This window comes from Triticum urartu, chromosome 2 (genome assembly GCF_003073215.2).
Source record: "Triticum urartu cultivar G1812 chromosome 2, Tu2.1, whole genome shotgun sequence".
Classification (NCBI taxonomy): domain Eukaryota; kingdom Viridiplantae; phylum Streptophyta; class Magnoliopsida; order Poales; family Poaceae; genus Triticum; species Triticum urartu.
The window spans coordinates 394,345,388-394,357,732 of NC_053023.1; positions in this window are offsets into that span (position 1 = coordinate 394,345,388).

The following is a 12,345-nucleotide window of genomic DNA, read 5'->3' on the forward strand; positions in this document are numbered from 1 at the left end:
AAAAAGGCCAAACGAACCCGGAATAATTCCAAAATTTAACAGGGCACTCGTACAGTTCTATGTTGCCTCTGTAAAGAAAATCTGGGGGGAGGCAGCGTATATTAGAAATGCCATTAGACATTGTTATTTTCACGTCAAACCCATTGATCATGTTACATGACAAAAATAAGCCGATTCTCACAATGATAAGTTAATGGTCTCCAGCACAACACACCCCTCAAATAAAACTAAGCACCCTGGAATTCTTTGACAAAACTAAGCACCCTGAAATTCTTTGACAACTAAACTGCTGGCTATATGATGTTGGCCATATATATTGTACGTATATAATGTGAAGAAACGAGTGGTAGTACTATACCAACTAAAAGATGAAATGTACAGAATATAACGAGAAGAAACATAACATAGTTCTGCTGGGGGCTCAGCACAACACACCCCTCAAATAAAACTAAGCACACCTGAAATTAAACTAAGCAACTAATCTGGTAGACACTGCATTAGAACCACCATGAGCAACGGCACTGCCACCTTACTCGGACTCCTCATCCACGTCCTCGACTTCGTCCTTGTCCCTCTTCCTCTTAGGCGATACTTCTTTGCTTGAACTGCACACTTGGCTCTTGCTCTTCATCCAACCCTTGTAGATATTGAAACAGAGGTAGCCATCCATTGCAGCATAGTGGATGTGGTCTATATCTAGTACAGTCCACTGCCATGCACGATGAAACGTGTGCGGAGGTTTATTTAGTTCACCGTACGAAAGATGAACCATGGCTCCTGCCAGGATCAACATTGAAGGCTGATCAGGGAGGGCACCAGCCCTTTCTTTTGGAGGTCAAAGGGGTCGCCTACAACGAGGCCTATCCGACCCAGGATTTCCTTGTCGTTCCTAAAGTCTACAGTAACAAATTTGACTCGGCCGCCCTCTAGGAACTTCTTAAATTCCTCACACTCAACATCGACATGGCATATGTGGTAGACCAAGCATAAGTCATGCACGCAAACCTAGATCATGGCGGGATTCTTCTTCTCTGCCTCCTTTAGATTCTTATCGCTTCCCAGGACTGTGGTGTACTCAACATCTAGCCCAGCGACCCACTCATCATTTGAGTTTTCGAACATGCGTTTGAAGCGAGCAAGGCATTCTTTCACCATTGCGGAAGAACAGGTGTAGATGACGTCGAACTCATCGCCGGTGATGGTTCTAACCTTGTACTCACCGCCGATCATGGAGATTTGGGATGCCATGGATTTGGGAGGAGGGTTAGGATTAGTGGAACTGACGTAATGTGAAAGTACGTGACGACTAGGAGCGGTTTATCGATTGTAAAAATGCCGAGTGGGGGGCGCGTGCTAATGACAGGGAAGTGGCTTGCCTGGTGGATATGGATTCATGCACAGTACTATAGGGGGCCAATTAGATGTCATGTCTACTCGACGCCCACTTAAATGGCTTTCGATGTCATGTCAAGCGTCCGGAAAATTACAGGTGATACGAAGCTTTCCATTTTCCCATGATATAGGCTTCCGAGAGCCCTTGGATCTGATATCAAACGGTTGCATGGCGTGATTCTAGACCTATGGGTGAATATCCTATCCTGGAGGGTTATTCTGCAAATTTTCAGCAACTTAGCATGCAACCGTTCGATCTCAGATCCAAGGGCTGCCAGCAGCCCGTATCATGGTCGCGCCTACCACGACCGTCGCCTCCCTCGTGCGGCCACGCCCTTGGAGATTTAACACGGTGCGTTAGGCTATCTGATGTTGGCATGTCATACATAGTCATCACTTAGTCACTCATACAACAAGGTTAGCTATAAGGTTGGCTATAAGAGTATTTTTTTGTTTACTTCTCTCTATCTCTTTCTTGGTAGTATTTATTGCATTTGCCAAGGAGTGAGCTCTTCTAATGAAATGGTGCTTAGATGATGTGCTATGGGCATTAAATGGCTTAGCAACTCAAGTCCCCAATGCATAGGTGCTTAGTTTTTTGTTGCTAAGTTTGCTTCATCTAGGTACACGCGCTTATCACCGTTTCTTCCTGGGGTCACCAAAATAGTCTGTCTCTTCTTAATTAACTTGCCACACCAGACTTTATGCCTATGTGTCAGGCTTAGCACCTGTAGGATCAAGTACAATAGTGGGCTATAAGGTCGCTTTACATGGCATTTTTGCATATCTGGGGGAAAAGAGGCAAGGAAAAAGTGGAGGAGTGGGCTCTCAAGCAAGAGCCAGCCTCTACATGGTGGAGCATCGGGAGAGGCACCTGTATGGAGGTGGTCAGGAATCGGGAGACTCAAGCCGGTCGTAGCGCCGCAGTTAAAATGATAATGGCAAGTCAAATCACCGGGCCCCACCTTTCCAGCAGTAACTCACTGTCAAATCACATAGCCCTACGTTTGCAGCAGCCTACTCCCTCATCTTCTCGCGTCTCTGTCGAACCGACTAGGCGGAATTGCCCCGCCTACCACGCGGGAAAAGCCCCACCCTCGACTTTTAAATAGTATAGTATACTAATTTTGTATCCATGGATTGCGCCATGGAGCAAAGCCTCAAGAAAACAGTGGTACACATGTACGGAGTATACAACACGCCTGTCGCGTTCGCGTCGCACCCTAGACGATCGGTCGGTCTGGCACGCCGCTCTCCGAATGGAACACATGTCATATTGCGTTTGCACACACATGTGGGACCGCAATTGAGAATCGACCATAGGCACACTCCCCAGCCCCGCAAGTCGGGTGAGTTAATAGAAGTAGTACATACGTTGGTACCTGGACGATCCCTACAAGACATGGAAGATCAGTTCGTCCATGCATGTGACCAGACTCCAGCAGACACGCATGGATTGGCTATCGTCTACATATCGTGCGGGCTGTGTTGTACATGGCTGTAGTTCTGGTGAGAAATCTAAAAAAAGGTTTCTTGTCATCTCGCAAAATTAGGTGTCATGTGCTTCAGATCACTGCGAGGGTTAAACAGCGACAACTGAGTTGGGCTAGTCATTGGGGGCACATGCACGAAGACTACTCGGCTGCCATCTAGGTCAAGCCGGCTATGTTAATTAGGACATCTATCGATGGACCCCTTTTCTACGAGTTTATCTTTAATTTGAGCTTTGAACCTTGTCTAGTTTGTTCGTCGGGATTCATCTTGTCTCCTTTTGGCAGTGAGGTTATGATTTCTTGTCATGTGGCATTTTTTCATGTTATATGTTATAATCCGGTGCTTCAGATCAAAATGACAACAACTGCGCCTCCGGGGCACGTGCATGAAGACTTCTCGACAGTCATTGCCGAGGTCAAGCCAGCTCCGGCCGGTAGACAAAAGAAAACTAGTACTCCACTATATAGGCAGGAGCCTCTGCGCTTGCTTGCTAGTGTTGCTCTCTTCACACTGTCTCGTCCTCCCTAGATCTAAACACGACAGCGGTGGCCACACTCTCTCTCAATACTCACCACTGGTCACAGATCCAGTAGGATCCTCTCCGCCGGGGAAGGTGAGAAGGTGCAACGTTCACGCAGTCGTCCTCGGCGCGGCTCTTACCCACTGCCGGTGCGTCCCGATCAGCGTGCCTTGCCATTCTCTCCCAAGCATCACTGGCGAGGGAGGGCCTCCCACCCCTTCTTCCTCGCTGCCGTAGTGTGGGCAGATCCGGCCTCCCGCCGCCCACCTAGCGACATCCTGGCGACCCTTAGGTATAACTTCCTTCGAAACCGGCCTTGCTCTACTTCCCGAGCTCCCGACGTCGCTGCATTTGTATCTTTTACTATTTCTCATCCCCCCTCGTGTAGATAGGATCGATCGGCTGTTCAAAAACCACCTAATTTTTTACTGTTAAGAGGTAAAACTAGTTCATGCATTCGAATCTAGTAGTACTTGGTTCAAACAAGGAAGAAAGGGGGTGGGGGTGGGGGAAGATTTGTTACCTGAATCTAGGACTTGGTCGAAAGAGGAAATAATGGGGGCGAAAAGTAGCAGAGACTGTCTATCCAACTGGTCTCTAGGTCTAATAGGGAAATAAAGGGAACGCAGTACAAACTCAATATAAACCCGATCTATTGGTTGAAAAAGGAAAGAAAGTGGGGACTGGGGGACAAGTCAAAAGAGTAAGTCCAGCACTAGATTTGCTAGCCTCACACAGTATAAGGTGGCTATATACTGAACAAAGATGGGGCCAACCTAGATATCCTCTTCTGATGTTTGTTGCCCCGAGCCGCTCTTATGTAATGCCACTGGTATAATGTAGCAGTCACACTGTTAAAAGTAAGGACACGTTAAACCAATGTTGTTTTCAATGTAATGCCTCCAGTAATATGAATCAATGTCACCTTTTTTCATGTCTTGCTAAATTTCCCATTAAGATAAGTTGCTTCTTTTCGTTAGAGATGCAACTATCCTGGTCCGCCTACTCTCCAGGAGCTTCACGACCAACCTTGATTTTCCTCAATTTTATTGCAACTAATGAAGAAGAAGCTCTGTGGGTTTCGTTTTCTGATGGAACTCGAACCGGGGCTGGAGCCCTTTTCTTAAAAAAGAAGAAGAAGAAGAAGAAGAAGCTAGCTCATGGGACATTGCTTCATTTTAGGTGAACTGCACCAAAAGGCCGCATGAATTGAATCATCCATGTTGGTGACTGGTGTCATCCCTTCTACGATGGCGTTGACTTCAGATGTGGTTCCCATCACGAGGTATGTTCCTTTTTGGTCTGACCGTTTGCAAAGATCCTGCATGTTGATCCTGCTCTTGTGCTACTGTTTTGACACTGCCATGATAAAGCAGTAATGTTATTATTTTGCACCTTAATCTAGTGGCACTATTAATTTGAGGCAATGTTTTGGCACCGCTAGTGCCACTATTTTTTTATATATCAAAAGAGGGGATTCCCTCCGATTTCATTAAAGAAACCCAACCATAGAGAACCATTATCTAACAACATCTCAGTGTAAACGAGCAGTTATGCAACTACTACTAGAACGGACTGAGTACTAGCAGGAGACAAGTTCGCCACATAAGCTAGGTAGGTAGGGGGACGCAGCACCAGCTCGACCAAGTTTGGATTACAACCCAAATGCCACCATAGAAACATCAGGGGGAAGATAGGGACTGAAAGAGCCATGTCGGTGTCAAAACCGGCGGATCTCGGGTAGGGGGTCCCGAACTATGTGTCTAGGCCGGATGGTAACAGGAGGCAAGGGACACGAAGTTTTACCCAGGTTCGGGCCCTCTCGATGGAGGTAAAACCCTACGTCCTACTTGATTAATATTGATGATATGGGTAGTACAAGAGTAGATATACCACGAGATCGGAGAGGCTAAACCCTAGAGGCTAGCCTATGGTATGATTGTTGATGTGTATGTTGTCCTATGGACTAAAACCCTCCGGTTTATATAGACACCGGATAGGGTTAGGGTTACATAGAGTTGGTTACAATGGTAGGAGATCTGCATATCCGTATCGCCAAGCTTGCCTTCCACGCCAAGGAAAGTCCCTCCCGGACACGGGACGAAGTCTTAAATCTTGTATCTTCATAGTCCAGGAGTCCGGCTGAAGGTATAGTCTGGCCATCCGGACACCCCCTAATCCAGGACTCCCTCAGTAGCCCCTGAACCAGGCTTCAATGACGACGAGTCCGGCGTGCAGATTGTCTTCGGCATTGCAAGGCGGGTTCCTCCTCCAAGTACTTCATAGAAGATTTTGAACACAAAGATAGTGTCCGACTCTGCAAAATAAGTTTCCACATATTGCCATAGAGAGAATAATATTTACACAAATCTAATATGCTGACGTATTCCGTAGCGTGACACACCACGACAAAGCCTTTATCCGAGTCGTTTTATTATCCCACCTCAGCGCGTCATGCGAGGCAGTTTCCTTGGCACGTCTTGTTAAAGCAGAGATCGTGTCCCCTTATCCCTGGATTCTCATCAATACGGGCGTGGGTAACCCAACCGCGCCATTGATTACGGCGCTTGGAGATAAGCGAGTTTTACCAGGCTGGTGGGGACATGTAGTTGCGTCCACCCATATAAGGGGATAAGGATCCACCTTTTCACCTACGCCTTCTTCCTCCTTCACCTATCCATTCTTGCGCACTCGAGCTCCAGCGCCCAAGTCCGCACTCCCCACCTCAACCTGCTCCAGCCATGTCCGGAGCGGGAGGCAAGTGGATGGTCTCCTCCGTCATGGAGGGACACATCAAAAAGCTGAGGAAGGCCGGATACCTGTCTAACGACATTGCGTACTGGCTTCCCGAAAAGGGGCAGCTCATCCCCACCCCTAGGCCCCATGAGAGGGTGGTGTTCCTCCCCCATTTCCTCTGCGGACTGGGCTTCCCTCTCCACCCATTCGTCCGGGGGCTCATGTTCTACTACGGCCTGGATTTCCACGATCTGGCCCCGAACTTTGTCCTCAACATCTTGGCGTTTATCGTCGTGTGCGAGGCTTTCCTCCGCATCCGCCCCCATTTCGGCCTATGGCTCAAGACTTTCAATGTCAAGCCAAAGGTGGTGCGCGGCAACCAGACGGAGTGCGGAGGCGCCATGGTGGGCAAGATGGACAACTTCCTATGGCTCGAGGGCTCCTTTGTGGAGACCCTGAAGGGGTGGCAATCGGGGTGGTTTTACATCACCGAGCCGCGCGACGCCGAATGGGTCGCACCCCCGAGTGTTGATCCGGACCCCCTACGCGGCTCACCTCCTGGAAGGAGACGGGCCTGTCGTGGGGTAAAAAAGGAGAGCGGACCGGAATCCAAACATGTGTCCAAACCCTGGTGGACAAGAAGCTCAAACTTGTCAACGTAGTCCAGGTTATGCTCATCCGCCTGATCCTCCCGTGTCAACAACGGGCTTTCAACCTGTGGGAGTTCGACCCGACGCGGCACCAAACTCTGAGCAGGCTCTTTGACACGACATACGAAGATGCCTGGAAGGTGCTTTTCAAGGGCGCCGAGGCTCCCGCATCCGCTACGGAGGATCACGGATTCAATGCGCAGCGTCACGCTCTCGCGGTAAGCTGTATTTTCCTTTTACAGGGTATCAGTTTTTCATAGTTTGACTCCATGCGGGATCTAAGCTCCCTTACCTTTGACAGGATTGGCAGGTGACGTCCGGACAGATCAACTGTCGGGCTCCTTTGCCCGAAGGCCCAGCGGACCCTCGCTTGGCGAAGCTACTGGTTCCGGCACCCTATGTGTTGCCGGAGAAGAAGGCCGCGAAAAAGGCCACAGGGACTCGAAAGAGTGCCCGGCGCCAGGAGGTGTCGGATCCATCATCCGACGGTTCCGAGGCGCATTCCTCCCGTGAAGACGAGGAGGAAGAAGAAGAGACCTCTCCCCCTCCAGCGGGAGGAAAGAAGAAAAGGAAGGCCGCCCTCTCTGGGGAGGCCGGAGGGTCCAAGAAGGGGAAACCCTTCCTCCGGACTACTCCACCGACGCCGATGATGGCGGAGAGGAGTAGCTGCCCTGGGCCAAGCCCCTGGCAAAATCGTAAGTATCCGGATACTAGAGTAATTCATAGTATTCATTTATTGCACAACTTTCCCTTATGTCGAATATGTTTATGCAGCCCACCCAAAGACCGGCTCGACGCGTCGTCGAGCGGCTCACTAGACTCGTCGGATGTGAACTCGCTTCCGACGGCTTCCTCCCCCCGCCCTACGAACGACACCGAAGTGTTGTCCCAACAGGTTCCAAGCCGAGAGGAGGTGGTCCTGGAGGTGCCGCAAGGCGACCTCCCGGACTCCAAGAGTAAAGGGGATGAAACCCCCCAAGGCTCCAAGTCCGGCTCTAGGCCGGACACTGCTCCGGAACCTTCAAAGGTTCCATAGTCCGGCGGGCGACCTCCTTCCAAGAGGAGCCAGCCCACTGTGCCAGTGACCCCCGTCCAACCGGAGGCGCCGGACAATCTGTTGGAGGTGCTCCAAGGCACCTCCATCGACGAGGGGCACCGCACTATTATGAGTTCGGTGATCCAGAAGGTTCAGTCCGCCAAGAGCGGACTGACTGAAGCTTGTACTAGCCTTTTAATAGGCTTTGAGGTAAGTAAAGAATGTGTAAATAATATTACCGCATAGACAGTAGCCCCTGATGCTCTGTTTGGCGTTCGGGAAGAAAAGCCGAATAGAGGATCAAATAAAATTCGCAGGAGTCTAACAAAAAGGAGTCAATATGCGTATACAGGCTTCTCTGCTTGCGTCCGCCGCACTGACTACGGAAGTGGACACGCTAAAGCAGAACCTCGAGCGGTCCGAGCAAGAGCTCGGGCGTGCCAAGAAGCAGCTCGAGGACAATGAAGGTAAGAAATACCTTGTTTAAATATATATATACATATATAAAGGTGCAATTGCAAAAAATGACAGGATTATCGTGGCTATTGTAGGGGCCACGTCTGAGGTGGCGACCCTTAAGAAAGCGCTGGTCGAGGCCGAGAAGAGGGCGGCCACGGAGCGCACCGAGCGGGAGAAGTATGAGGCCGAGGTTGGCAAGGTGCAATAAGAGCTCCAGGCTCTCATGGAAAAACATGAGAGTTTGGAGCTTCACTCAAAGACGCGAGCGTCCGAGCTCGCGGTGACTATTGAAAATGCCAAGTCTGCCAAGGCCGAATCCCAGAAGACCCTCCAGGAGTTGGATGAGGTGAAGAAGATAGCGGCGGGTAAGGCATTCTTTATGCAAAGCAAACACATAAACGTGAGTTACTTGTTACTTACCCGAATCCGGAGCTCTCCAGGAGCGTTCACAGATCTTCCCCGGAGTGTGTCCGATGCCGCCGCATTCTATCGAGCCGAGGAGGGCAGCTCGACAGAGAAGGTGTTCTGGTCTCAGTATGCTAAGGCCGGACACCCTGTGCCCCTGAGCGACCAGCTGAAGCAATTGGTCGAGCTCCACAAGGCGGCCGAACAGGCCATGAAGGGCCTCATAGTTCGGCTGTGGCCTGGAGGGGCTCTGCCTGGGAGCTATTTCGGGCTGGTGCGGTGGCTGGTGGAGGCCTGTCCAAGGCTCGAAGTCAGCAAGCGCTCCGTCTGCATTGAAGGTGCCCGTAGGGCCCTTGCCCGTGCTAAGGTGCACTGGGGCAAGCTGGATGCTGAGAAGCTTGTTAAGGACGGGCCACCGTCGGGGAAAGAGCATCGCAAGCCTGAGAATTACTATAAGGATGTTCTGAAGGGTGCCTGCCTTGTGGTGGATGAATGTTCTAGGGATGTAATTTTTGAGTGAAACTTGCTCGTTTTGTCCTGTGCGCTGAAAACTTGTTCATATGCGCTAAGCAATGCTATTGGAATTTAAAATATTACCTTCTGTGCGGCTGTTTATCAATTCTGAGAGATGGCGAGTCGTTGTCTGCCCCCGTGCCGCTAGTGCCGGGGTGTTCGGGGATAAACCTGAGCGCTCTTTTTCCCATGTTTGGGTCCTTCGAGGGAGGCGCTCAGCCCAACAAACAAGGCAATCGGACTATAATGCGTGAACACTCTCACTTAGCCATAGAATTCTATAATTTTAAATTTCGGCGAAGCCCCTGGTATTCGGAAGACCGAGTTCGGGGCGCTATCCACACCTTGGCCAGACAGAGCCGGCTCCACGCCCTAAGCGGCATAAGTCTTTAGGTACTCAAAAAACCTCTCAAACAGCGACCAGCTCTTGCTTCATCATGACAGTCAGTTTTAGCTTTCTTCACTGAGGTGCTCGACCCAGCTCAACTGGGGCACAATCGCAGTGGTTCTCCTAGTGCTACCTTAGCCGATATAGCGGAACGTAAGGCACTAAAACATAGGAGCCGGGCAAACCCAACTACCCAAGACATGATTCGGAGCCGATGCATATAATGCTATAAGTTCGGGGTGCCGCACTTGTTAAAGTGTTCGGACTTCTCACACCATATTGAGGGGTACTAAAGCCCCTGGCGTATTTTGGCCGTACCAACGTGTACGGGTGCAACATGTCGTTAAGGAACATATAAAGAAAAAAGGTAATGCAAAAATAGACGAAAGCTATGCATTGTTTATTAAAAAGGGCTGCGATCAAAGCAGAACGATACAAATAATGTGATAAGTGAAAGGTTGGACTAGTTAACATGTCCGTTCCAGGGGCAAGCTGCGGAATAGTATGGGGAACAGGTATACTGCTTGTGATAGAGACCACCTGGGAGTTCCGTAATGCGGCGTGGCTTGTCTGCTTCCTTGGTTCTTGCATCGTTTGTGCGGCAATTGAACTGCCGAACAGGCCTTCCGAAGGATGGAGTCCTGAAAGTAAGAGAAAATTAAAAAATCGGCAGCCCCTGGTACGGTTTAAGCCGTGTTTCAGGCGTGCCGTGATGGTGCCCCTCCCCCTGTACCCATGGTATCTCTAGAGCGTAGTTATGTACGTGAAGTATTGGCGTCGCCTTTTTGCGAGGGTTGGGGTTGGGGCCGCATTGCTGCGCCTGCTCGGATCGTGCCAGGCGGTCTTGTTGTAGGTTACTCCGGGCGCGCTTGACAGTGTCCGGTCGTTTAGTGGCCGGACTGGAGAACTACCTGGAGAGGCTGCTTTGTACTTCCGCTGCAAGGGCCGCCGTGTGCTCCTCCGTTCGGAGGGAGCGTTCGGTGTTTCCATTGACCGTAATTACTCCTCGAGGGCCTGGCATCTTGAGCTTAAGGTATGCGTAGTGCGGTACCGCATTGAACTTGGCGAATGCGGTTCGCCCGAGCAGTGCATGATAACCACTGCGGAACGGGACTATGTCAAAGATTAACTCCTCGCTTTAGAAATTATCCGGAGATCCGAAGACCACTTCAAGTGTGACTGAGCCTGTACAGTTGGCCTCTACACTTGGTATTACGCCTTTAAAGGTCGTTTTGGTGGGCTTAATCCTCGAGGGATCTATGCCCATTTTCCGCACTGTATCTTGGTAAAGCAGGTTCAGGCTGCTGCTGCCGTCCATAAGGACTCTAGTGAGATGAAATCCGTCAATAATTGGGTCTAGAACCAATGTGGTGAATCCACCATGACGGATGCTAGTGGGATGGTCCCTTCGATCAAAGGTGATCGGGCAGGAGGACCATGGGTTGAACTTTGGGGCGACTGGCTCTACTGCGTATACGTCCCTTAACGTGCGCTTCCGCTCCCTTTTGGGGATGTGGGTTGCGTATATCATGTTCACCGTCCGCACTTGTGGGGAAAACCCTTCTGTCCACTATTGTTCGGCGGCTGGGGCTCCTCGTCGGCATCGCTATGCAGCCCCTTGTCTTCATTTTCGGCGTTTAACTTGCCTGCCTGCTTGAATACCCAACAATCCCTGTTGGTGTGATTGGCCGGCTTTTCGGGGGTGCCATGTATCTGGCACAAGCGGTCGAGTATTCGGTCCAAACTGGACGGGCCCCTAGGATTCCTTTTGAATGGCTTTTTCCGCTGACCGGATTTAGAGCCTCTGAATCCGGCATTAACTGCCGTATCCTCAGCATTGTCACTGTTAATGCGACGCTTCTGCTTGTTGCGACGCAACCTGCCACTACTGTCCCTGGTGTCCGAATTACCAGGGTTCTTGGTCATATTGTTGCTACGAGCAAGCCAGCTGTCTTCTCCCATGCAAAAGCGGGTCATGAGTGTCGTGAGTGCTGCCATAGATTTCGGCTTTTCCTGTCCAAGGTGCCGGGCCAGCCACTCGTCACGGGTATTGTGCTTGAAGGCTGCTAGGGCCTCAGCGTCCGGACAGTCGAGTATTTGATTTTTATTTGTTAGGAACCGTGTCCAGAATTGCCTGGCCGATTCCTCTGGCTGCTGAATTACGTGACTTAGGTCATCGGCGTCTGGGGGTCGCACATAAGTGCCCTGGAAATTGTCGAGGAATGCGGCTTCCAGGTCCTCCCAACAACTAATTGATCCTGTTGGCAAGCTGTTAAGCCAATGCCGAGCTGGTCCTTTAAGCTTGAGTGGGAGGTATTTGATGGCGTGGAAATCATCACCGTGGGCCATGTGGATATGAAGGAGATAATCCTCGATCCATACCGCGGGATCTGTTGTGCCATCATATGATTCGATATTTACGGGTTTGAAACCCTCGGGGATTTGATGATCCATTATTTCGTCTGTGAAGCATAGTGGGTGTGCGGCACCTCTGTACTGGGCTATATCATGACGTAGCTCTGATGAGCTTTGTCTACTGTGTTCGGCCCTACCGAATTTGTGGCCGGCGTGACGGTTACTGTCTCGAGCCGTGGGGCGCCCCGCGATCCGTAGATCTATCTTGTTTGCCTTGCCTTGTCCTCCAACATATCTCGTATGTCTGGCGCATATTCCCGTGCCTTGGTACGGGGTGCGGCTTGAGTGGAGGGCCGAGAGGCCTCTCTGTCACGGCCACGAGGTGGCCGGTCGGCCG